Genomic DNA, 23,075 nt, shown 5'->3' on the forward strand with positions numbered 1-23,075 from the left:
TCCTTAGAAAATTATCCCCCAGTGTCTCCATCTGCTGGCGGTATTGAATAAGCATTGCTGCACTGATGGGGTATGCATTAGACGAAAAAAAAGAAGAAAAAGAAGAATAATACGCCCAGAAAAGAGGCGAAAAGGAGAAAAACGTAAAAAAACGTGAAAAAAAAGTAAGAGGAAGAGAAGGGAAAAAAAGGTGGAAATGGGTTTAAAAGTGATTTCGGCGGAGAAATATATATATATATATATATATATATATATATATATATATACGCGCACACACACACATATATATAAACGTATTCTCCGTTGAGATATTGCAGCCGCTGCTGTGTCCAGGCCCAGGAGCCTTAGCACTGTGCTGTGATGTCACTCAATACCACTGACATCACTAGGTGTAAACAACATCTCTCCTTTGCTGTGTATGTGACTATGGAGCTGTTTGGTGATGTCGTCTATTATGGCCTTCATAGAAGCAACAGGAGATTGTTGCATCCATCTAGAACCCTCAGAACTACAGTGCTATGATGTCACTCACTTCCACAGGCCTTGCAGAGTGTAAACAACAACAACCCAGCTTTGTTGTGTATGTAACCATAGGGATTTGTGATGTCACCTAGAACCTTCACAGCAGCGACAGCTTTATGAGGAGCATCAGCACTGCTCTGCCTGAGCAGAACCATCACCGCCATAGGTTGTCAAATAACCCGGGTTTAACCCACACAGGTAAGTCCAATGGGGTGCAGGCATGTCCTCTATGCTTACAGCTTCCCGTGGGTGTTGGTTTGATACCGTTTGGGGACAGCCAAGGAGGCATCTGCAGGCAACAAAGGTAGGTGTGTGCTTGTGTGTGTGTTTCCTATGCAGATCCTAAGCCCAGTGTCACATGCAAGTAGGAGGAGTAAGAAGGGTTCCTGGCAAATCCGGGTTATGGATTGCATTTAAAAAGGCCCCGTGGGAGTGCAATGGGCCCCTGTCTTGCTGCTTAGCAATAATGGTATGGGTTTAGGTTCTGCTGTGTGTACTGGTGGTTGACTGCCCCCCAGCCCAGAGTGTGCATGGAAAATTGTCTGGCAGCCTCCCTGACAGCAAGCAGTGATAGTGCCCATGAAGGGCACCTTGTTGGGCCCGCCCCTTTCACGGTTATCGCTTCTCGGCCTTTTGGCTAAGATCAAGTGTAGTATCTGTTCTTATCAGTTTAATATCTGATACGTCCCCTATCTGGGGACCATATATTAAATGGATTTTTGAGAACGGGGGCCGATTTCGAAGCTTGCTTCCGTCGCCCTATGCATTGACCCGATATGGCAGTATCTTCGGGTACAGTGCACCACCCCCTTACAGGGTTAAAAAGAAAGATTCCTACTTTCATTGCTACCTGCTTGCTGGCTAGCCAGCTAGCCAGCCCTGTGGGCCTTGCTGCTGCTGCAGCCAAAAAACAAAAGGTGGTGCTGCTGCTGCTTCTGCTGCTTCTGCTTCTGCTTGTGTCTGGCCGCTGTTGGAGCGTCCAGGCACAGGACTTCTGCTGCTGCTGACTAAATGGCCTCCTTAATTGGATCATTTGAGTAGCCAGCACACCTGTGCAGGTAGGGCATGACATGATAGGCAGCTGCCTTGATAGCGGGTGGGTGCTGAATGTTCCTAATTGACAAAATAAGATTAATGCTTATGAAGAAATATAAAATCTCATCCCTTCCCCAATATCGCGCCACACCCCTACCCCTTAATTCCCTGGTTGAACTTGATGGACATATGTCTTTTTTCGACCGTACTAACTATGTAACTATGTAACATAACATGGGGGGGGGGGGGGGGGGGGGTCTCCTGGCTGTTCACACAGGTGTGTCATTGCTGTACATTGACCATGCATTGCTTCTGTGGTATTGCAAAGGCAAAGACAAATGCTTCCAGCCATCCATTGCACTAATGGATTGGTCATCAGCTGGCTGTCTATGTCCCGCATCAATATAGACCAAAGTACAGAGGGTTAGGCTATGCTATTGTGCACCTACCTGATGCATCAGAAGGTGCGAGGCCCTTGCTAAATTCTGTGCACAGACTTTGAGATCTATACTTTAGACTGTATCTAAACCTGCTCCAACATGGACTGACATTCTGGCCTACTTTCAGCCGATGCGACTTGTCTGTCGCTGAACAGTCGCTTTTTATGTATTCAGCACCTATGTATAATGTTGTAAAAATGCTCTAGAAGCTAAAGTCGCAGAAATGTCACACATATTTGGCCTGCAACTTTCTGTGCGACAAATTCAGACAGGAAAAATCAGTATAAATCCTTAGAAAATTATCCCCCAGTGTCTCCATCTGCTGGCGGTATTGAATAAGCATTGCTGCACTGATGGGGTATGCATTAGACGAAAAAAAAGAAGAAAAAGAAGAATAATACGCCCAGAAAAGAGGCGAAAAGGAGAAAAACGTAAAAAAACGTGAAAAAAAAGTAAGAGGAAGAGAAGGGAAAAAAAGGTGGAAATGGGTTTAAAAGTGATTTCGGCGGAGAATATATATATATATATATATATATATATATATATATACGCGCACACACACACATATATATAAACGTATTCTCCGTTGAGATATTGCAGCCGCTGCTGTGTCCAGGCCCAGGAGCCTTAGCACTGTGCTGTGATGTCACTCAATACCACTGACATCACTAGGTGTAAACAACATCTCTCCTTTGCTGTGTATGTGACTATGGAGCTGTTTGGTGATGTCGTCTATTATGGCCTTCATAGAAGCAACAGGAGATTGTTGCATCCATCTAGAACCCTCAGAACTACAGTGCTATGATGTCACTCACTTCCACAGGCCTTGCAGAGTGTAAACAACAACAACCCAGCTTTGTTGTGTATGTAACCATAGGGATTTGTGATGTCACCTAGAACCTTCACAGCAGTGACAGCTTTATGAGGAGCATCAGCACTGCTCTGCCTGAGCAGAACCATCACCGCCATAGGTTGTCAAATAACCCGGGTTTAACCCACACAGGTAAGTCCAATGGGGTGCAGGCATGTCCTCTATGCTTACAGCTTCCCGTGGGTGTTGGTTTGATACCGTTTGGGGACAGCCAAGGAGGCATCTGCAGGCAACAAAGGTAGGTGTGTGCTTGTGTGTGTGTTTCCTATGCAGATCCTAAGCCCAGTGTCACATGCAAGTAGGAGGAGTAAGAAGGGTTCCTGGCAAATCCGGGTTATGGATTGCATTTAAAAAGGCCCCGTGGGAGTGCAATGGGCCCCTGTCTTGCTGCTTAGCAATAATGGTATGGGTTTAGGTTCTGCTGTGTGTACTGGTGGTTGACTGCCCCCCAGCCCAGAGTGTGCATGGAAAATTGTCTGGCAGCCTCCCTGACAGCAAGCAGTGATAGTGCCCATGAAGGGCACCTTGTTGGGCCCGCCCCTTTCACGGTTATCGCTTCTCGGCCTTTTGGCTAAGATCAAGTGTAGTATCTGTTCTTATCAGTTTAATATCTGATACGTCCCCTATCTGGGGACCATATATTAAATGGATTTTTGAGAACGGGGGCCGATTTCGAAGCTTGCTTCCGTCGCCCTATGCATTGACCCGATATGGCAGTATCTTCGGGTACAGTGCACCACCCCCTTACAGGGTTAAAAAGAAAGATTCCTACTTTCATTGCTACCTGCTTGCTGGCTAGCCAGCTAGCCAGCCCTGTGGGCCTTGCTGCTGCTGCAGCCAAAAAACAAAAGGTGGTGCTGCTGCTGCTTCTGCTGCTTCTGCTTCTGCTTGTGTCTGGCCGCTGTTGGAGCGTCCAGGCACAGGACTTCTGCTGCTGCTGACTAAATGGCCTCCTTAATTGGATCATTTGAGTAGCCAGCACACCTGTGCAGGTAGGGCATGACATGATAGGCAGCTGCCTTGATAGCGGGTGGGTGCTGAATGTTCCTAATTGACAAAATAAGATTAATGCTTATGAAGAAATATAAAATCTCATCCCTTCCCCAATATCGCGCCACACCCCTACCCCTTAATTCCCTGGTTGAACTTGATGGACATATGTCTTTTTTCGACCGTACTAACTATGTAACTATGTAACATAACATGGGGGGGGGGGGGGGGGTCTCCTGGCTGTTCACACAGGTGTGTCATTGCTGTACATTGACCATGCATTGCTTCTGTGGTATTGCAAAGGCAAAGACAAATGCTTCCAGCCATCCATTGCACTAATGGATTGGTCATCAGCTGGCTGTCTATGTCCCGCATCAATATAGACCAAAGTACAGAGGGTTAGGCTATGCTATTGTGCACCTACCTGATGCATCAGAAGGTGCGAGGCCCTTGCTAAATTCTGTGCACAGACTTTGAGATCTATACTTTAGACTGTATCTAAACCTGCTCCAACATGGACTGACATTCTGGCCTACTTTCAGCCGATGCGACTTGTCTGTCGCTGAACAGTCGCTTTTTATGTATTCAGCACCTATGTATAATGTTGTAAAAATGCTCTAGAAGCTAAAGTCGCAGAAATGTCACACATATTTGGCCTGCAACTTTCTGTGCGACAAATTCAGACAGGAAAAATCAGTATAAATCCTTAGAAAATTATCCCCCAGTGTCTCCATCTGCTGGCGGTATTGAATAAGCATTGCTGCACTGATGGGGTATGCATTAGACGAAAAAAAAGAAGAAAAAGAAGAATAATACGCCCAGAAAAGAGGCGAAAAGGAGAAAAACGTAAAAAAACGTGAAAAAAAAGTAAGAGGAAGAGAAGGGAAAAAAAGGTGGAAATGGGTTTAAAAGTGATTTCGGCGGAGAATATATATATATATATATATATATATATATATATATATATATATATACGCGCACACACACACATATATATAAACGTATTCTCCGTTGAGATATTGCAGCCGCTGCTGTGTCCAGGCCCAGGAGCCTTAGCACTGTGCTGTGATGTCACTCAATACCACTGACATCACTAGGTGTAAACAACATCTCTCCTTTGCTGTGTATGTGACTATGGAGCTGTTTGGTGATGTCGTCTATTATGGCCTTCATAGAAGCAACAGGAGATTGTTGCATCCATCTAGAACCCTCAGAACTACAGTGCTATGATGTCACTCACTTCCACAGGCCTTGCAGAGTGTAAACAACAACAACCCAGCTTTGTTGTGTATGTAACCATAGGGATTTGTGATGTCACCTAGAACCTTCACAGCAGCGACAGCTTTATGAGGAGCATCAGCACTGCTCTGCCTGAGCAGAACCATCACCGCCATAGGTTGTCAAATAACCCGGGTTTAACCCACACAGGTAAGTCCAATGGGGTGCAGGCATGTCCTCTATGCTTACAGCTTCCCGTGGGTGTTGGTTTGATACCGTTTGGGGACAGCCAAGGAGGCATCTGCAGGCAACAAAGGTAGGTGTGTGCTTGTGTGTGTGTTTCCTATGCAGATCCTAAGCCCAGTGTCACATGCAAGTAGGAGGAGTAAGAAGGGTTCCTGGCAAATCCGGGTTATGGATTGCATTTAAAAAGGCCCCGTGGGAGTGCAATGGGCCCCTGTCTTGCTGCTTAGCAATAATGGTATGGGTTTAGGTTCTGCTGTGTGTACTGGTGGTTGACTGCCCCCCAGCCCAGAGTGTGCATGGAAAATTGTCTGGCAGCCTCCCTGACAGCAAGCAGTGATAGTGCCCATGAAGGGCACCTTGTTGGGCCCGCCCCTTTCACGGTTATCGCTTCTCGGCCTTTTGGCTAAGATCAAGTGTAGTATCTGTTCTTATCAGTTTAATATCTGATACGTCCCCTATCTGGGGACCATATATTAAATGGATTTTTGAGAACGGGGGCCGATTTCGAAGCTTGCTTCCGTCGCCCTATGCATTGACCCGATATGGCAGTATCTTCGGGTACAGTGCACCACCCCCTTACAGGGTTAAAAAGAAAGATTCCTACTTTCATTGCTACCTGCTTGCTGGCTAGCCAGCTAGCCAGCCCTGTGGGCCTTGCTGCTGCTGCAGCCAAAAAACAAAAGGTGGTGCTGCTGCTGCTTCTGCTGCTTCTGCTTCTGCTTGTGTCTGGCCGCTGTTGGAGCGTCCAGGCACAGGACTTCTGCTGCTGCTGACTAAATGGCCTCCTTAATTGGATCATTTGAGTAGCCAGCACACCTGTGCAGGTAGGGCATGACATGATAGGCAGCTGCCTTGATAGCGGGTGGGTGCTGAATGTTCCTAATTGACAAAATAAGATTAATGCTTATGAAGAAATATAAAATCTCATCCCTTCCCCAATATCGCGCCACACCCCTACCCCTTAATTCCCTGGTTGAACTTGATGGACATATGTCTTTTTTCGACCGTACTAACTATGTAACTATGTAACATAACATGGGGGGGGGGGGGGGTCTCCTGGCTGTTCACACAGGTGTGTCATTGCTGTACATTGACCATGCATTGCTTCTGTGGTATTGCAAAGGCAAAGACAAATGCTTCCAGCCATCCATTGCACTAATGGATTGGTCATCAGCTGGCTGTCTATGTCCCGCATCAATATAGACCAAAGTACAGAGGGTTAGGCTATGCTATTGTGCACCTACCTGATGCATCAGAAGGTGCGAGGCCCTTGCTAAATTCTGTGCACAGACTTTGAGATCTATACTTTAGACTGTATCTAAACCTGCTCCAACATGGACTGACATTCTGGCCTACTTTCAGCCGATGCGACTTGTCTGTCGCTGAACAGTCGCTTTTTATGTATTCAGCACCTATGTATAATGTTGTAAAAATGCTCTAGAAGCTAAAGTCGCAGAAATGTCACACATATTTGGCCTGCAACTTTCTGTGCGACAAATTCAGACAGGAAAAATCAGTATAAATCCTTAGAAAATTATCCCCCAGTGTCTCCATCTGCTGGCGGTATTGAATAAGCATTGCTGCACTGATGGGGTATGCATTAGACGAAAAAAAAGAAGAAAAAGAAGAATAATACGCCCAGAAAAGAGGCGAAAAGGAGAAAAACGTAAAAAAACGTGAAAAAAAAGTAAGAGGAAGAGAAGGGAAAAAAAGGTGGAAATGGGTTTAAAAGTGATTTCGGCGGAGAAATATATATATATATATATATATATATATATATATATATATATATACGCGCACACACACACATATATATAAACGTATTCTCCGTTGAGATATTGCAGCCGCTGCTGTGTCCAGGCCCAGGAGCCTTAGCACTGTGCTGTGATGTCACTCAATACCACTGACATCACTAGGTGTAAACAACATCTCTCCTTTGCTGTGTATGTGACTATGGAGCTGTTTGGTGATGTCGTCTATTATGGCCTTCATAGAAGCAACAGGAGATTGTTGCATCCATCTAGAACCCTCAGAACTACAGTGCTATGATGTCACTCACTTCCACAGGCCTTGCAGAGTGTAAACAACAACAACCCAGCTTTGTTGTGTATGTAACCATAGGGATTTGTGATGTCACCTAGAACCTTCACAGCAGCGACAGCTTTATGAGGAGCATCAGCACTGCTCTGCCTGAGCAGAACCATCACCGCCATAGGTTGTCAAATAACCCGGGTTTAACCCACACAGGTAAGTCCAATGGGGTGCAGGCATGTCCTCTATGCTTACAGCTTCCCGTGGGTGTTGGTTTGATACCGTTTGGGGACAGCCAAGGAGGCATCTGCAGGCAACAAAGGTAGGTGTGTGCTTGTGTGTGTGTTTCCTATGCAGATCCTAAGCCCAGTGTCACATGCAAGTAGGAGGAGTAAGAAGGGTTCCTGGCAAATCCGGGTTATGGATTGCATTTAAAAAGGCCCCGTGGGAGTGCAATGGGCCCCTGTCTTGCTGCTTAGCAATAATGGTATGGGTTTAGGTTCTGCTGTGTGTACTGGTGGTTGACTGCCCCCCAGCCCAGAGTGTGCATGGAAAATTGTCTGGCAGCCTCCCTGACAGCAAGCAGTGATAGTGCCCATGAAGGGCACCTTGTTGGGCCCGCCCCTTTCACGGTTATCGCTTCTCGGCCTTTTGGCTAAGATCAAGTGTAGTATCTGTTCTTATCAGTTTAATATCTGATACGTCCCCTATCTGGGGACCATATATTAAATGGATTTTTGAGAACGGGGGCCGATTTCGAAGCTTGCTTCCGTCGCCCTATGCATTGACCCGATATGGCAGTATCTTCGGGTACAGTGCACCACCCCCTTACAGGGTTAAAAAGAAAGATTCCTACTTTCATTGCTACCTGCTTGCTGGCTAGCCAGCTAGCCAGCCCTGTGGGCCTTGCTGCTGCTGCAGCCAAAAAACAAAAGGTGGTGCTGCTGCTGCTTCTGGTGCTTCTGCTTCTGCTTGTGTCTGGCCGCTGTTGGAGCGTCCAGGCACAGGACTTCTGCTGCTGCTGACTAAATGGCCTCCTTAATTGGATCATTTGAGTAGCCAGCACACCTGTGCAGGTAGGGCATGACATGATAGGCAGCTGCCTTGATAGCGGGTGGGTGCTGAATGTTCCTAATTGACAAAATAAGATTAATGCTTATGAAGAAATATAAAATCTCATCCCTTCCCCAATATCGCGCCACACCCCTACCCCTTAATTCCCTGGTTGAACTTGATGGACATATGTCTTTTTTCGACCGTACTAACTATGTAACTATGTAACATAACATGGGGGGGGGGGGGGGTCTCCTGGCTGTTCACACAGGTGTGTCATTGCTGTACATTGACCATGCATTGCTTCTGTGGTATTGCAAAGGCAAAGACAAATGCTTCCAGCCATCCATTGCACTAATGGATTGGTCATCAGCTGGCTGTCTATGTCCCGCATCAATATAGACCAAAGTACAGAGGGTTAGGCTATGCTATTGTGCACCTACCTGATGCATCAGAAGGTGCGAGGCCCTTGCTAAATTCTGTGCACAGACTTTGAGATCTATACTTTAGACTGTATCTAAACCTGCTCCAACATGGACTGACATTCTGGCCTACTTTCAGCCGATGCGACTTGTCTGTCGCTGAACAGTCGCTTTTTATGTATTCAGCACCTATGTATAATGTTGTAAAAATGCTCTAGAAGCTAAAGTCGCAGAAATGTCACACATATTTGGCCTGCAACTTTCTGTGCGACAAATTCAGACAGGAAAAATCAGTATAAATCCTTAGAAAATTATCCCCCAGTGTCTCCATCTGCTGGCGGTATTGAATAAGCATTGCTGCACTGATGGGGTATGCATTAGACGAAAAAAAAGAAGAAAAAGAAGAATAATACGCCCAGAAAAGAGGCGAAAAGGAGAAAAACGTAAAAAAACGTGAAAAAAAAGTAAGAGGAAGAGAAGGGAAAAAAAGGTGGAAATGGGTTTAAAAGTGATTTCGGCGGAGAAATATATATATATATATATATATATATATATATATATATATATATATATACGCGCACACACACACATATATATAAACGTATTCTCCGTTGAGATATTGCAGCCGCTGCTGTGTCCAGGCCCAGGAGCCTTAGCACTGTGCTGTGATGTCACTCAATACCACTGACATCACTAGGTGTAAACAACATCTCTCCTTTGCTGTGTATGTGACTATGGAGCTGTTTGGTGATGTCGTCTATTATGGCCTTCATAGAAGCAACAGGAGATTGTTGCATCCATCTAGAACCCTCAGAACTACAGTGCTATGATGTCACTCACTTCCACAGGCCTTGCAGAGTGTAAACAACAACAACCCAGCTTTGTTGTGTATGTAACCATAGGGATTTGTGATGTCACCTAGAACCTTCACAGCAGCGACAGCTTTATGAGGAGCATCAGCACTGCTCTGCCTGAGCAGAACCATCACCGCCATAGGTTGTCAAATAACCCGGGTTTAACCCACACAGGTAAGTCCAATGGGGTGCAGGCATGTCCTCTATGCTTACAGCTTCCCGTGGGTGTTGGTTTGATACCGTTTGGGGACAGCCAAGGAGGCATCTGCAGGCAACAAAGGTAGGTGTGTGCTTGTGTGTGTGTTTCCTATGCAGATCCTAAGCCCAGTGTCACATGCAAGTAGGAGGAGTAAGAAGGGTTCCTGGCAAATCCGGGTTATGGATTGCATTTAAAAAGGCCCCGTGGGAGTGCAATGGGCCCCTGTCTTGCTGCTTAGCAATAATGGTATGGGTTTAGGTTCTGCTGTGTGTACTGGTGGTTGACTGCCCCCCAGCCCAGAGTGTGCATGGAAAATTGTCTGGCAGCCTCCCTGACAGCAAGCAGTGATAGTGCCCATGAAGGGCACCTTGTTGGGCCCGCCCCTTTCACGGTTATCGCTTCTCGGCCTTTTGGCTAAGATCAAGTGTAGTATCTGTTCTTATCAGTTTAATATCTGATACGTCCCCTATCTGGGGACCATATATTAAATGGATTTTTGAGAACGGGGGCCGATTTCGAAGCTTGCTTCCGTCGCCCTATGCATTGACCCGATATGGCAGTATCTTCGGGTACAGTGCACCACCCCCTTACAGGGTTAAAAAGAAAGATTCCTACTTTCATTGCTACCTGCTTGCTGGCTAGCCAGCTAGCCAGCCCTGTGGGCCTTGCTGCTGCTGCAGCCAAAAAACAAAAGGTGGTGCTGCTGCTGCTTCTGCTGCTTCTGCTTCTGCTTGTGTCTGGCCGCTGTTGGAGCGTCCAGGCACAGGACTTCTGCTGCTGCTGACTAAATGGCCTCCTTAATTGGATCATTTGAGTAGCCAGCACACCTGTGCAGGTAGGGCATGACATGATAGGCAGCTGCCTTGATAGCGGGTGGGTGCTGAATGTTCCTAATTGACAAAATAAGATTAATGCTTATGAAGAAATATAAAATCTCATCCCTTCCCCAATATCGCGCCACACCCCTACCCCTTAATTCCCTGGTTGAACTTGATGGACATATGTCTTTTTTCGACCGTACTAACTATGTAACTATGTAACATAACATGGGGGGGGGGGGGGGTCTCCTGGCTGTTCACACAGGTGTGTCATTGCTGTACATTGACCATGCATTGCTTCTGTGGTATTGCAAAGGCAAAGACAAATGCTTCCAGCCATCCATTGCACTAATGGATTGGTCATCAGCTGGCTGTCTATGTCCCGCATCAATATAGACCAAAGTACAGAGGGTTAGGCTATGCTATTGTGCACCTACCTGATGCATCAGAAGGTGCGAGGCCCTTGCTAAATTCTGTGCACAGACTTTGAGATCTATACTTTAGACTGTATCTAAACCTGCTCCAACATGGACTGACATTCTGGCCTACTTTCAGCCGATGCGACTTGTCTGTCGCTGAACAGTCGCTTTTTATGTATTCAGCACCTATGTATAATGTTGTAAAAATGCTCTAGAAGCTAAAGTCGCAGAAATGTCACACATATTTGGCCTGCAACTTTCTGTGCGACAAATTCAGACAGGAAAAATCAGTATAAATCCTTAGAAAATTATCCCCCAGTGTCTCCATCTGCTGGCGGTATTGAATAAGCATTGCTGCACTGATGGGGTATGCATTAGACGAAAAAAAAGAAGAAAAAGAAGAATAATACGCCCAGAAAAGAGGCGAAAAGGAGAAAAACGTAAAAAAACGTGAAAAAAAAGTAAGAGGAAGAGAAGGGAAAAAAAGGTGGAAATGGGTTTAAAAGTGATTTCGGCGGAGAAATATATATATATATATATATATATATATATATATATATATATACGCGCACACACACACATATATATAAACGTATTCTCCGTTGAGATATTGCAGCCGCTGCTGTGTCCAGGCCCAGGAGCCTTAGCACTGTGCTGTGATGTCACTCAATACCACTGACATCACTAGGTGTAAACAACATCTCTCCTTTGCTGTGTATGTGACTATGGAGCTGTTTGGTGATGTCGTCTATTATGGCCTTCATAGAAGCAACAGGAGATTGTTGCATCCATCTAGAACCCTCAGAACTACAGTGCTATGATGTCACTCACTTCCACAGGCCTTGCAGAGTGTAAACAACAACAACCCAGCTTTGTTGTGTATGTAACCATAGGGATTTGTGATGTCACCTAGAACCTTCACAGCAGCGACAGCTTTATGAGGAGCATCAGCACTGCTCTGCCTGAGCAGAACCATCACCGCCATAGGTTGTCAAATAACCCGGGTTTAACCCACACAGGTAAGTCCAATGGGGTGCAGGCATGTCCTCTATGCTTACAGCTTCCCGTGGGTGTTGGTTTGATACCGTTTGGGGACAGCCAAGGAGGCATCTGCAGGCAACAAAGGTAGGTGTGTGCTTGTGTGTGTGTTTCCTATGCAGATCCTAAGCCCAGTGTCACATGCAAGTAGGAGGAGTAAGAAGGGTTCCTGGCAAATCCGGGTTATGGATTGCATTTAAAAAGGCCCCGTGGGAGTGCAATGGGCCCCTGTCTTGCTGCTTAGCAATAATGGTATGGGTTTAGGTTCTGCTGTGTGTACTGGTGGTTGACTGCCCCCCAGCCCAGAGTGTGCATGGAAAATTGTCTGGCAGCCTCCCTGACAGCAAGCAGTGATAGTGCCCATGAAGGGCACCTTGTTGGGCCCGCCCCTTTCCACGGTTATCGCTTCTCGGCCTTTTGGCTAAGATCAAGTGTAGTATCTGTTCTTATCAGTTTAATATCTGATACGTCCCCTATCTGGGGACCATATATTAAATGGATTTTTGAGAACGGGGGCCGATTTCGAAGCTTGCTTCCGTCGCCCTATGCATTGACCCGATATGGCAGTATCTTCGGGTACAGTGCACCACCCCCTTACAGGGTTAAAAAGAAAGATTCCTACTTTCATTGCTACCTGCTTGCTGGCTAGCCAGCTAGCCAGCCCTGTGGGCCTTGCTGCTGCTGCAGCCAAAAAACAAAAGGTGGTGCTGCTGCTGCTTCTGGTGCTTCTGCTTCTGCTTGTGTCTGGCCGCTGTTGGAGCGTCCAGGCACAGGACTTCTGCTGCTGCTGACTAAATGGCCTCCTTAATTGGATCATTTGAGTAGCCAGCACACCTGTGCAGGTAGGGCATGACATGATAGGCAGCTGCCTTGATAGCGGGTGGGTGCTGAATGTTCCTAATTGACAAAATAAGATTAATGCTTATGAAGAAATATAAAATCTCATCCCTTCCCCAATATCGCGCCACACCCCTACCCCTTAATTCCCTGGTTGAACTTGATGGACATATGTCTTTTTTCGACCGTACTAACTATGTAACTATGTAACATAACATGGGGGGGGGGGGGGGTCTCCTGGCTGTTCACACAGGTGTGTCATTGCTGTACATTGACCATGCATTGCTTCTGTGGTATTGCAAAGGCAAAGACAAATGCTTCCAGCCATCCATTGCACTAATGGATTGGTCATCAGCTGGCTGTCTATGTCCCGCATCAATATAGACCAAAGTACAGAGGGTTAGGCTATGCTATTGTGCACCTACCTGATGCATCAGAAGGTGCGAGGCCCTTGCTAAATTCTGTGCACAGACTTTGAGATCTATACTTTAGACTGTATCTAAACCTGCTCCAACATGGACTGACATTCTGGCCTACTTTCAGCCGATGCGACTTGTCTGTCGCTGAACAGTCGCTTTTTATGTATTCAGCACCTATGTATAATGTTGTAAAAATGCTCTAGAAGCTAAAGTCGCAGAAATGTCACACATATTTGGCCTGCAACTTTCTGTGCGACAAATTCAGACAGGAAAAATCAGTATAAATCCTTAGAAAATTATCCCCCAGTGTCTCCATCTGCTGGCGGTATTGAATAAGCATTGCTGCACTGATGGGGTATGCATTAGACGAAAAAAAAGAAGAAAAAGAAGAATAATACGCCCAGAAAAGAGGCGAAAAGGAGAAAAACGTAAAAAAACGTGAAAAAAAAGTAAGAGGAAGAGAAGGGAAAAAAAGGTGGAAATGGGTTTAAAAGTGATTTCGGCGGAGAAATATATATATATATATATATATATATATATATATATATACGCGCACACACACACATATATATAAACGTATTCTCCGTTGAGATATTGCAGCCGCTGCTGTGTCCAGGCCCAGGAGCCTTAGCACTGTGCTGTGATGTCACTCAATACCACTGACATCACTAGGTGTAAACAACATCTCTCCTTTGCTGTGTATGTGACTATGGAGCTGTTTGGTGATGTCGTCTATTATGGCCTTCATAGAAGCAACAGGAGATTGTTGCATCCATCTAGAACCCTCAGAACTACAGTGCTATGATGTCACTCACTTCCACAGGCCTTGCAGAGTGTAAACAACAACAACCCAGCTTTGTTGTGTATGTAACCATAGGGATTTGTGATGTCACCTAGAACCTTCACAGCAGTGACAGCTTTATGAGGAGCATCAGCACTGCTCTGCCTGAGCAGAACCATCACCGCCATAGGTTGTCAAATAACCCGGGTTTAACCCACACAGGTAAGTCCAATGGGGTGCAGGCATGTCCTCTATGCTTACAGCTTCCCGTGGGTGTTGGTTTGATACCGTTTGGGGACAGCCAAGGAGGCATCTGCAGGCAACAAAGGTAGGTGTGTGCTTGTGTGTGTGTTTCCTATGCAGATCCTAAGCCCAGTGTCACATGCAAGTAGGAGGAGTAAGAAGGGTTCCTGGCAAATCCGGGTTATGGATTGCATTTAAAAAGGCCCCGTGGGAGTGCAATGGGCCCCTGTCTTGCTGCTTAGCAATAATGGTATGGGTTTAGGTTCTGCTGTGTGTACTGGTGGTTGACTGCCCCCCAGCCCAGAGTGTGCATGGAAAATTGTCTGGCAGCCTCCCTGACAGCAAGCAGTGATAGTGCCCATGTAGGGCACCTTGTTGGGCCCGCCCCTTTCACGGTTATCGCTTCTCGGCCTTTTGGCTAAGATCAAGTGTAGTATCTGTTCTTATCAGTTTAATATCTGATACGTCCCCTATCTGGGGACCATATATTAAATGGATTTTTGAGAACGGGGGCCGATTTCGAAGCTTGCTTCCGTCGCCCTATGCATTGACCCGATATGGCAGTATCTTCGGGTACAGTGCACCACCCCCTTACAGGGTTAAAAAGAAAGATTCCTACTTTCATTGCTACCTGCTTGCTGGCTAGCCAGCTAGCCAGCCCTGTGGGCCTTGCTGCTGCTGCAGCCAAAAAACAAAAGGTGGTGCTGCTGCTGCTTCTGCTGCTTCTGCTTCTGCTTGTGTCTGGCCGCTGTTGGAGCGTCCAGGCACAGGACTTCTGCTGCTGCTGACTAAATGGCCTCCTTAATTGGATCATTTGAGTAGCCAGCACACCTGTGCAGGTAGGGCATGACATGATAGGCAGCTGCCTTGATAGCGGGTGGGTGCTGAATGTTCCTAATTGACAAAATAAGATTAATGCTTATGAAGAAATATAAAATCTCATCCCTTCCCCAATATCGCGCCACACCCCTACCCCTTAATTCCCTGGTTGAACTTGATGGACATATGTCTTTTTTCGACCGTACTAACTATGTAACTATGTAACATAACATGGGGGGGGGGGGGGGGTCTCCTGGCTGTTCACACAGGTGTGTCATTGCTGTACATTGACCATGCATTGCTTCTGTGGTATTGCAAAGGCAAAGACAAATGCTTCCAGCCATCCATTGCACTAATGGATTGGTCATCAGCTGGCTGTCTATGTCCCGCATCAATATAGACCAAAGTACAGAGGGTTAGGCTATGCTATTGTGCACCTACCTGATGCATCAGAAGGTGCGAGGCCCTTGCTAAATTCTGTGCACAGACTTTGAGATCTATACTTTAGACTGTATCTAAACCTGCTCCAACATGGACTGACATTCTGGCCTACTTTCAGCCGATGCGACTTGTCTGTCGCTGAACAGTCGCTTTTTATGTATTCAGCACCTATGTATAATGTTGTAAAAATGCTCTAGAAGCTAAAGTCGCAGAAATGTCACACATATTTGGCCTGCAACTTTCTGTGCGACAAATTCAGACAGGAAAAATCAGTATAAATCCTTAGAAAATTATCCCCCAGTGTCTCCATCTGCTGGCGGTATTGAATAAGCATTGCTGCACTGATGGGGTATGCATTAGACGAAAAAAAAGAAGAAAAAGAAGAATAATACGCCCAGAAAAGAGGCGAAAAGGAGAAAAACGTAAAAAAACGTGAAAAAAAAGTAAGAGGAAGAGAAGGGAAAAAAAGGTGGAAATGGGTTTAAAAGTGATTTCGGCGGAGAAATATATATATATATATATATATATATATATATATATATATATACGCGCACACACACACATATATATAAACGTATTCTCCGTTGAGATATTGCAGCCGCTGCTGTGTCCAGGCCCAGGAGCCTTAGCACTGTGCTGTGATGTCACTCAATACCACTGACATCACTAGGTGTAAACAACATCTCTCCTTTGCTGTGTATGTGACTATGGAGCTGTTTGGTGATGTCGTCTATTATGGCCTTCATAGAAGCAACAGGAGATTGTTGCATCCATCTAGAACCCTCAGAACTACAGTGCTATGATGTCACTCACTTCCACAGGCCTTGCAGAGTGTAAACAACAACAACCCAGCTTTGTTGTGTATGTAACCATAGGGATTTGTGATGTCACCTAGAACCTTCACAGCAGCGACAGCTTTATGAGGAGCATCAGCACTGCTCTGCCTGAGCAGAACCATCACCGCCATAGGTTGTCAAATAACCCGGGTTTAACCCACACAGGTAAGTCCAATGGGGTGCAGGCATGTCCTCTATGCTTACAGCTTCCCGTGGGTGTTGGTTTGATACCGTTTGGGGACAGCCAAGGAGGCATCTGCAGGCAACAAAGGTAGGTGTGTGCTTGTGTGTGTGTTTCCTATGCAGATCCTAAGCCCAGTGTCACATGCAAGTAGGAGGAGTAAGAAGGGTTCCTGGCAAATCCGGGTTATGGATTGCATTTAAAAAGGCCCCGTGGGAGTGCAATGGGCCCCTGTCTTGCTGCTTAGCAATAATGGTATGGGTTTAGGTTCTGCTGTGTGTACTGGTGGTTGACTGCCCCCCAGCCCAGAGTGTGCATGGAAAATTGTCTGGCAGCCTCCCTGACAGCAAGCAGTGATAGTGCCCATGAAGGGCACCTTGTTGGGCCCGCCCCTTTCACGGTTATCGCTTCTCGGCCTTTTGGCTAAGATCAAGTGTAGTATCTGTTCTTATCAGTTTAATATCTGATACGTCCCCTATCTGGGGACCATATATTAAATGGATTTTTGAGAACGGGGGCCGATTTCGAAGCTTGCTTCCGTCGCCCTATGCATTGACCCGATATGGCAGTATCTTCGGGTACAGTGCACCACCCCCTTACAGGGTTAAAAAGAAAGATTCCTACTTTCATTGCTACCTGCTTGCTGGCTAGCCAGCTAGCCAGCCCTGTGGGCCTTGCTGCTGCTGCTGCAGCCAAAAAACAAAAGGTGGTGCTGCTGCTGCTTCTGCTGCTTCTGCTTCTGCTTGTGTCTGGCCGCTGTTGGAGCGTCCAGGCACAGGACTTCTGCTGCTGCTGACTAAATGGCCTCCTTAATTGGATCATTTGAGTAGCCAGCACACCTGTGCAGGTAGGGCATGACATGATAGGCAGCTGCCTTGATAGCGGGTGGGTGCTGAATGTTCCTAATTGACAAAATAAGATTAATGCTTATGAAGAAATATAAAATCTCATCCCTTCCCCAATATCGCGCCACACCCCTACCCCTTAATTCCCTGGTTGAACTTGATGGACATATGTCTTTTTTCGACCGTACTAACTATGTAACTATGTAACATAACATGGGGGGGGGGGGGGGGTCTCCTGGCTGTTCACACAGGTGTGTCATTGCTGTACATTGACCATGCATTGCTTCTGTGGTATTGCAAAGGCAAAGACAAATGCTTCCAGCCATCCATTGCACTAATGGATTGGTCATCAGCTGGCTGTCTATGTCCCGCATCAATATAGACCAAAGTACAGAGGGTTAGGCTATGCTATTGTGCACCTACCTGATGCATCAGAAGGTGCGAGGCCCTTGCTAAATTCTGTGCACAGACTTTGAGATCTATACTTTAGACTGTATCTAAACCTGCTCCAACATGGACTGACATTCTGGCCTACTTTCAGCCGATGCGACTTGTCTGTCGCTGAACAGTCGCTTTTTATGTATTCAGCACCTATGTATAATGTTGTAAAAATGCTCTAGAAGCTAAAGTCGCAGAAATGTCACACATATTTGGCCTGCAACTTTCTGTGCGACAAATTCAGACAGGAAAAATCAGTATAAATCCTTAGAAAATTATCCCCCAGTGTCTCCATCTGCTGGCGGTATTGAATAAGCATTGCTGCACTGATGGGGTATGCATTAGACGAAAAAAAAGAAGAAAAAGAAGAATAATACGCCCAGAAAAGAGGCGAAAAGGAGAAAAACGTAAAAAAACGTGAAAAAAAAGTAAGAGGAAGAGAAGGGAAAAAAAGGTGGAAATGGGTTTAAAAGTGATTTCGGCGGAGAAATATATATATATATATATATATATATATATATATATATATATATATATACGCGCACACACACACATATATATAAACGTATTCTCCGTTGAGATATTGCAGCCGCTGCTGTGTCCAGGCCCAGGAGCCTTAGCACTGTGCTGTGATGTCACTCAATACCACTGACATCACTAGGTGTAAACAACATCTCTCCTTTGCTGTGTATGTGACTATGGAGCTGTTTGGTGATGTCGTCTATTATGGCCTTCATAGAAGCAACAGGAGATTGTTGCATCCATCTAGAACCCTCAGAACTACAGTGCTATGATGTCACTCACTTCCACAGGCCTTGCAGAGTGTAAACAACAACAACCCAGCTTTGTTGTGTATGTAACCATAGGGATTTGTGATGTCACCTAGAACCTTCACAGCAGCGACAGCTTTATGAGGAGCATCAGCACTGCTCTGCCTGAGCAGAACCATCACCGCCATAGGTTGTCAAATAACCCGGGTTTAACCCACACAGGTAAGTCCAATGGGGTGCAGGCATGTCCTCTATGCTTACAGCTTCCCGTGGGTGTTGGTTTGATACCGTTTGGGGACAGCCAAGGAGGCATCTGCAGGCAACAAAGGTAGGTGTGTGCTTGTGTGTGTGTTTCCTATGCAGATCCTAAGCCCAGTGTCACATGCAAGTAGGAGGAGTAAGAAGGGTTCCTGGCAAATCCGGGTTATGGATTGCATTTAAAAAGGCCCCGTGGGAGTGCAATGGGCCCCTGTCTTGCTGCTTAGCAATAATGGTATGGGTTTAGGTTCTGCTGTGTGTACTGGTGGTTGACTGCCCCCCAGCCCAGAGTGTGCATGGAAAATTGTCTGGCAGCCTCCCTGACAGCAAGCAGTGATAGTGCCCATGAAGGGCACCTTGTTGGGCCCGCCCCTTTCACGGTTATCGCTTCTCGGCCTTTTGGCTAAGATCAAGTGTAGTATCTGTTCTTATCAGTTTAATATCTGATACGTCCCCTATCTGGGGACCATATATTAAATGGATTTTTGAGAACGGGGGCCGATTTCGAAGCTTGCTTCCGTCGCCCTATGCATTGACCCGATATGGCAGTATCTTCGGGTACAGTGCACCACCCCCTTACAGGGTTAAAAAGAAAGATTCCTACTTTCATTGCTACCTGCTTGCTGGCTAGCCAGCTAGCCAGCCCTGTGGGCCTTGCTGCTGCTGCAGCCAAAAAACAAAAGGTGGTGCTGCTGCTGCTTCTGGTGCTTCTGCTTCTGCTTGTGTCTGGCCGCTGTTGGAGCGTCCAGGCACAGGACTTCTGCTGCTGCTGACTAAATGGCCTCCTTAATTGGATCATTTGAGTAGCCAGCACACCTGTGCAGGTAGGGCATGACATGATAGGCAGCTGCCTTGATAGCGGGTGGGTGCTGAATGTTCCTAATTGACAAAATAAGATTAATGCTTATGAAGAAATATAAAATCTCATCCCTTCCCCAATATCGCGCCACACCCCTACCCCTTAATTCCCTGGTTGAACTTGATGGACATATGTCTTTTTTCGACCGTACTAACTATGTAACTATGTAACATAACATGGGGGGGGGGGGGGGGGTCTCCTGGCTGTTCACACAGGTGTGTCATTGCTGTACATTGACCATGCATTGCTTCTGTGGTATTGCAAAGGCAAAGACAAATGCTTCCAGCCATCCATTGCACTAATGGATTGGTCATCAGCTGGCTGTCTATGTCCCGCATAAATATAGACCAAAGTACAGAGGGTTAGGCTATGCTATTGTGCACCTACCTGATGCATCAGAAGGTGCAAGGCCCTTGCTAAATTCTGTGCACAGACTTTGAGATCTATACTTTAGACTGTATCTAAACCTGCTCCAACATGGACTGACATTCTGGCCTACTTTCAGCCGATGCGACTTGTCTGTCGCTGAACAGTCGCTTTTTATGTATTCAGCACCTATGTATAATGTTGTAAAAATGCTCTAGAAGCTAAAGTCGCAGAAATGTCACACATATTTGGCCTGCAACTTTCTGTGCGACAAATTCAGACAGGAAAAATCAGTATAAATCCTTAGAAAATTATCCCCCAGTGTCTCCATCTGCTGGCGGTATTGAATAAGCATTGCTGCACTGATGGGGTATGCATTAGACGAAAAAAAAGAAGAAAAAGAAGAATAATACGCCCAGAAAAGAGGCGAAAAGGAGAAAAACGTAAAAAAACGTGAAAAAAAAGTAAGAGGAAGAGAAGGGAAAAAAAGGTGGAAATGGGTTTAAAAGTGATTTCGGCGGAGAAATATATATATATATATATATATATATATATATATATATATATATATATACGCGCACACACACACATATATATAAACGTATTCTCCGTTGAGATATTGCAGCCGCTGCTGTGTCCAGGCCCAGGAGCCTTAGCACTGTGCTGTGATGTCACTCAATACCACTGACATCACTAGGTGTAAACAACATCTCTCCTTTGCTGTGTATGTGACTATGGAGCTGTTTGGTGATGTCGTCTATTATGGCCTTCATAGAAGCAACAGGAGATTGTTGCATCCATCTAGAACCCTCAGAACTACAGTGCTATGATGTCACTCACTTCCACAGGCCTTGCAGAGTGTAAACAACAACAACCCAGCTTTGTTGTGTATGTAACCATAGGGATTTGTGATGTCACCTAGAACCTTCACAGCAGCGACAGCTTTATGAGGAGCATCAGCACTGCTCTGCCTGAGCAGAACCATCACCGCCATAGGTTGTCAAATAACCCGGGTTTAACCCACACAGGTAAGTCCAATGGGGTGCAGGCATGTCCTCTATGCTTACAGCTTCCCGTGGGTGTTGGTTTGATACCGTTTGGGGACAGCCAAGGAGGCATCTGCAGGCAACAAAGGTAGGTGTGTGCTTGTGTGTGTGTTTCCTATGCAGATCCTAAGCCCAGTGTCACATGCAAGTAGGAGGAGTAAGAAGGGTTCCTGGCAAATCCGGGTTATGGATTGCATTTAAAAAGGCCCCGTGGGAGTGCAATGGGCCCCTGTCTTGCTGCTTAGCAATAATGGTATGGGTTTAGGTTCTGCTGTGTGTACTGGTGGTTGACTGCCCCCCAGCCCAGAGTGTGCATGGAAAATTGTCTGGCAGCCTCCCTGACAGCAAGCAGTGATAGTGCCCATGAAGGGCACCTTGTTGGGCCCGCCCCTTTCACGGTTATCGCTTCTCGGCCTTTTGGCTAAGATCAAGTGTAGTATCTGTTCTTATCAGTTTAATATCTGATACGTCCCCTATCTGGGGACCATATATTAAATGGATTTTTGAGAACGGGGGCCGATTTCGAAGCTTGCTTCCGTCGCCCTATGCATTGACCCGATATGGCAGTATCTTCGGGTACAGTGCACCACCCCCTTACAGGGTTAAAAAGAAAGATTCCTACTTTCATTGCTACCTGCTTGCTGGCTAGCCAGCTAGCCAGCCCTGTGGGCCTTGCTGCTGCTGCAGCCAAAAAACAAAAGGTGGTGCTGCTGCTGCTTCTGCTGCTTCTGCTTCTGCTTGTGTCTGGCCGCTGTTGGAGCGTCCAGGCACAGGACTTCTGCTGCTGCTGACTAAATGGCCTCCTTAATTGGATCATTTGAGTAGCCAGCACACCTGTGCAGGTAGGGCATGACATGATAGGCAGCTGCCTTGATAGCGGGTGGGTGCTGAATGTTCCTAATTGACAAAATAAGATTAATGCTTATGAAGAAATATAAAATCTCATCCCTTCCCCAATATCGCGCCACACCCCTACCCCTTAATTCCCTGGTTGAACTTGATGGACATATGTCTTTTTTCGACCGTACTAACTATGTAACTATGTAACATAACATGGGGGGGGGGGGGGGGTCTCCTGGCTGTTCACACAGGTGTGTCATTGCTGTACATTGACCATGCATTGCTTCTGTGGTATTGCAAAGGCAAAGACAAATGCTTCCAGCCATCCATTGCACTAATGGATTGGTCATCAGCTGGCTGTCTATGTCCCGCATCAATATAGACCAAAGTACAGAGGGTTAGGCTATGCTATTGTGCACCTACCTGATGCATCAGAAGGTGCGAGGCCCTTGCTAAATTCTGTGCACAGACTTTGAGATCTATACTTTAGACTGTATCTAAACCTGCTCCAACATGGACTGACATTCTGGCCTACTTTCAGCCGATGCGACTTGTCTGTCGCTGAACAGTCGCTTTTTATGTATTCAGCACCTATGTATAATGTTGTAAAAATGCTCTAGAAGCTAAAGTCGCAGAAATGTCACACATATTTGGCCTGCAACTTTCTGTGCGACAAATTCAGACAGGAAAAATCAGTATAAATCCTTAGAAAATTATCCCCCAGTGTCTCCATCTGCTGGCGGTATTGAATAAGCATTGCTGCACTGATGGGGTATGCATTAGACGAAAAAAAAGAAGAAAAAGAAGAATAATACGCCCAGAAAAGAGGCGAAAAGGAGAAAAACGTAAAAAAACGTGAAAAAAAAGTAAGAGGAAGAGAAGGGAAAAAAAGGTGGAAATGGGTTTAAAAGTGATTTCGGCGGAGAAATATATATATATA

General features: G+C 46.0%; 10 non-coding genes across 10 annotated transcripts; all 10 read left to right on the top strand.

Moving 5' to 3' along the window:
- The first annotated feature begins 1,139 nt into the window (after positions 1–1,139).
- On the top strand, positions 1,140–1,330 carry LOC130333734 (U2 spliceosomal RNA). The gene has a single exon (XR_008875873.1). It is a non-coding gene; the product is annotated as a U2 spliceosomal RNA (small nuclear RNA).
- Positions 1,331–3,419: 2,089 nt separating this feature from the next.
- LOC130333827 (U2 spliceosomal RNA) lies at positions 3,420–3,610 on the top strand. Its single transcript, XR_008875884.1, has one exon. It is a non-coding gene; the product is annotated as a U2 spliceosomal RNA (small nuclear RNA).
- Positions 3,611–5,705: 2,095 nt separating this feature from the next.
- LOC130333840 (U2 spliceosomal RNA) lies at positions 5,706–5,896 on the top strand. The gene has a single exon (XR_008875895.1). It is a non-coding gene; the product is annotated as a U2 spliceosomal RNA (small nuclear RNA).
- Positions 5,897–7,988: 2,092 nt separating this feature from the next.
- Positions 7,989–8,179, top strand: LOC130333852 (U2 spliceosomal RNA). Its single transcript, XR_008875906.1, has one exon. It is a non-coding gene; the product is annotated as a U2 spliceosomal RNA (small nuclear RNA).
- Positions 8,180–10,275: 2,096 nt separating this feature from the next.
- LOC130333864 (U2 spliceosomal RNA) lies at positions 10,276–10,466 on the top strand. Its single transcript, XR_008875917.1, has one exon. It is a non-coding gene; the product is annotated as a U2 spliceosomal RNA (small nuclear RNA).
- Positions 10,467–12,557: 2,091 nt separating this feature from the next.
- On the top strand, positions 12,558–12,748 carry LOC130333741 (U2 spliceosomal RNA). The gene has a single exon (XR_008875874.1). It is a non-coding gene; the product is annotated as a U2 spliceosomal RNA (small nuclear RNA).
- A 2,086-nt stretch (positions 12,749–14,834) lies between these two features.
- Positions 14,835–15,025, top strand: LOC130333753 (U2 spliceosomal RNA). The gene has a single exon (XR_008875875.1). It is a non-coding gene; the product is annotated as a U2 spliceosomal RNA (small nuclear RNA).
- Positions 15,026–17,116: 2,091 nt separating this feature from the next.
- LOC130333765 (U2 spliceosomal RNA) lies at positions 17,117–17,307 on the top strand. Its single transcript, XR_008875876.1, has one exon. It is a non-coding gene; the product is annotated as a U2 spliceosomal RNA (small nuclear RNA).
- Positions 17,308–19,407: 2,100 nt separating this feature from the next.
- Positions 19,408–19,598, top strand: LOC130333777 (U2 spliceosomal RNA). The gene has a single exon (XR_008875877.1). It is a non-coding gene; the product is annotated as a U2 spliceosomal RNA (small nuclear RNA).
- Positions 19,599–21,696: 2,098 nt separating this feature from the next.
- On the top strand, positions 21,697–21,887 carry LOC130333789 (U2 spliceosomal RNA). The gene has a single exon (XR_008875878.1). It is a non-coding gene; the product is annotated as a U2 spliceosomal RNA (small nuclear RNA).
- The last annotated feature ends 1,188 nt before the right edge of the window (positions 21,888–23,075 follow it).

The sequence above is a fragment of the Hyla sarda genome, unplaced genomic scaffold (assembly GCF_029499605.1).
Source record: "Hyla sarda isolate aHylSar1 unplaced genomic scaffold, aHylSar1.hap1 scaffold_416, whole genome shotgun sequence".
Classification (NCBI taxonomy): domain Eukaryota; kingdom Metazoa; phylum Chordata; class Amphibia; order Anura; family Hylidae; genus Hyla; species Hyla sarda.